We start from the raw sequence: 3,229 nt of genomic DNA, 5'->3' as shown, positions 1-3,229 counted from the left end.
TGAAGGTGTGTGGTAACCCTGTGTTGAGTATCTACTAACGCTGTTTTTCTAGCCGCATTTGCTCACTTCATGCCTCTGTGTCATATGTTGGTAATTTGAAAAATGTTTCAAACTTTTTCATTATTATTTTATTTGTTATGGTGACCTATGATCAGTGATTTTTTTATGTTATTATTTTAATTGTTTTAGGGTGCCACAAACTGTACCCATATAAGATAGCAAACTTAACCGATAAATATTGTGTGTTCTGCCCCATGACCTGGCTGTTTCCTCTCTCCCTCTCCTCCCTTTTCCCTGAGACGACAATATTAAAATTAAGCCAATTAATAACCCTATATTTTTTAGCAATAAAGTATTTTTAATTTTTTTTTTTTTTTTTGCCTACAGCACCTGGTCTTCCTAAGTGGTCTCCCATCCAAGTACTAACCAGGCCCAACCCTGCTTAGCTTCCGAGATCAGACGAGATCGGGCGTGTATAGGGTGGCATGGCTGTAGACTAGTATTTTTAAATTAAGGTATGTACTTTTTTTTTTTAAACACAATGCTGTTGCACACTCAACAGACTATAGTATAGTGTAAACATACCTTTTATATGCACTAGGAAACCAAAAAATTCGTGAGACTCACTTTATTGTGATATTTGCTTTTGCGGTGGTCTGGAACCAAACCTATAACACTTCCGAGGTATGCCTGAAAATATATAATATCCCCTTTTCTTTTCTGAGTATTTGGAAAGTAGAATATATAGCTACTTGTTTTTTGAAAAGAGTATGTGTGACTTAATATCTGAAACAGAAATCAATGGAAAATTTCAAGATATATGTCACAGCATTCATCTAGCGAAGGCACTGTTCAATAGTTCAATAACTGTAATTCAATTCATTTGTTGGAGGAAATAAACAGTCTTGGAGTAAAGGTCATCTAACTCGTAAAGGAGCAACAGAAAGCTTACTCAGCGATACTAATGCTGGAATGTCACAAACCGGGACCTGGCCGTCCAGCAAGATGGCCACACAATAGCATAGCAGACCCTGCATCTGACGTTTTCTCTCCAACCAGAGGTGACAGATAGAACAGGGATCAGACAGAACAGGACAGAAGGAGATATTTATACGCTTTCCACATTCTCTTGCAAAAGACTTAAAAATTCCTTACCAGGAAGTTCCAGTTGGCATTGATCTGGGTCACCATGCCAGAGAGGAACACGCCCAGGAAGAGGAGGGAGAAGACGAACGCCGTCACGGACACGAACATGACCCATCCTTGGAGCAGAGGTAGAGGAACGTTGGAGGACGCAACCAAAATCCAGACGAGGCCCCCGAACAGCTGAGCGAAAAAAGAAAGACGGTCACAGATTTGGGCAACAGGACTGAACAGGCTGGTGCCACCGTGAGCACTGGCTCGGCTGCTCGCTAGACTCCTGCACGCGTTCCCGCGACCCCGCCCGTCACCCGCTCTCTGTCATCATCTGAGATGCCTTCTTCCCTCAGTGCTTCCAGTCGCAGGCCTGCTCTGACGCCCTTTCCATGTCGCCTTCACGCTGGAGTCTTGTCCTCAGACCGGGAAGAGGTCCAGTATCCTTTCACTATCTAAAACTATTCTCCTTCTCAGTCAACTGTTTTTATAAATTCATCCTTGCTTGGGCCTCCATCTCCTCCCCGTGGTGTTACTCTTCAAATCCCTGTACAGTGACGAGTTTATTCGTGAAGATCAGCCATAACTTTCTAACTTGTCACTTTTAACGGCCAAGTTTCAGCCCCTTTTATGACCTATCTGTACATGTGAAATTATTACTGTCTGCATATAGAGTAACAGTTGCAGCTGTTGTACATGATATTAACAATAAAATCTCCCATCATTTATTGATGCTCTTCCATGTGCTGAGCATGGGAATAGGTACTTCAGCTATTCATGGATCTAATATTCAGGACATACCTACTGTTCATCAGGCACTGTGCCAGGTGCTAGGGATAAATGGTAAACAAGCGACACTTGGTCTCTGCCATCACAGAATTCACAGTTTCTTATAGGAAAAAGACAATTAAGCAAGTGATTAAAATCCATGTCATAATTTGGCAAACACTGAGTGTTGCAGGCCCACAAATGAGGGCTCTAAATCCACATCTGAAAAGGCAGGAAATACTTTCGGGGAGTATTAACCTGTAGGACAGGGCTTGGGGAGTAGCGGGGCGAGCAGAAGCCTGCTCTGGTGGGAGCTGGGAGGGAGCCTGGCGGAGCCGGGGACCGAGCTGGGGGTCCAGAAGGTCGAGTCGAGGAGGTAGACTTCACCTGAGGGCGACAGGAGGCCACAGACCACCCTGAGCAGGGACTGGCATGATCGGATTTGTATTGAGAATTTTCTCTGACTAGAGTGTGATGGTGGACTGGTGAGGAAAGCATGGAGGACCACATAGGAGACTGCTGCAACAACAGAGTGTAAGCTAGACTCAGGACACCGGGTACAAAGAGACATGACAAGATGAGATGGAAATTTAAAAAATATATAGGATGGTAGCTGGGGACTTCTAAGATGTGGGACGTGACAGCAGAAAACCGGAGAAGGGAAATACCCAGATCTCTGGCTCGGGCAACTAGGAGTGAGAGCTCACAGGAGGAGAAAGTGTTAAGGGCCGAAGACGGTAAGTTTTATAAACTTAGCATCAGTCTCTTCCATTCTACCCCTAAAGTGACACAGGGGACATATCCTTCACCTGGCATGCCAGGCCCTTTGTGATCTAACCTGTCTTTTTCATCTTTGCCTCTTGCCACTAAGCTCCCCACATTTTACACTGTGGATTTAAAAAGAATCCACAGTCCAAATACAAAGCTCTTTCACATCTGAGCCAAGAATGTCACTCCCTCCCCATGTGTATTTGAGAAACTCCCACTTATACAGCTCGTCTTGGCGAGCATATGCTCTACAAAGTCTTTTCCTAGTTCCACTCTAGGCTCAGGAACCCCTAGTCATTTGGGCAAGCTCCTTATTTTGGATATGTTACGCTGATGAGAAACATTGTAATTGAATGCCCCTGGCTTTCAGTCCAAATGCATCATTAGACTTTCTTGGCAGCATGCTGCCTTGTATGTCTCAGCATCCGAAGCCATTTATTAATTTGCATGATAACACTTTCTTAACTATCAGCGAGGTACTATGCTAGATTTGGAAACACAAAAACCTAAGCTATACACCTGTCTTGAAGATACCTACAGGCCAGTGGGAATCGACCCC

General features: G+C 44.1%; 1 non-coding gene across 1 annotated transcript; it reads right to left on the bottom strand.

Annotated features, from left to right (window-relative positions):
• Window positions 1-378: 378 nt before the first annotated feature.
• LOC111734968 lies at window positions 379-497 on the bottom strand. The gene has a single exon (XR_002778638.1). It is a non-coding gene; the product is annotated as a 5S ribosomal RNA (ribosomal RNA).
• Between the last annotated feature and the right edge of the window lie 2,732 nt (window positions 498-3,229).

Source organism: Pteropus vampyrus, unplaced genomic scaffold, assembly GCF_000151845.1.
Source record: "Pteropus vampyrus isolate Shadow unplaced genomic scaffold, Pvam_2.0 Scaffold10704, whole genome shotgun sequence".
NCBI classification, from domain to species: Eukaryota; Metazoa; Chordata; class Mammalia; order Chiroptera; family Pteropodidae; genus Pteropus; species Pteropus vampyrus.
The sequence above is the reverse complement of the archived record's forward strand: the minus strand, read 5'-3'. Positions and strand labels throughout refer to the sequence as shown.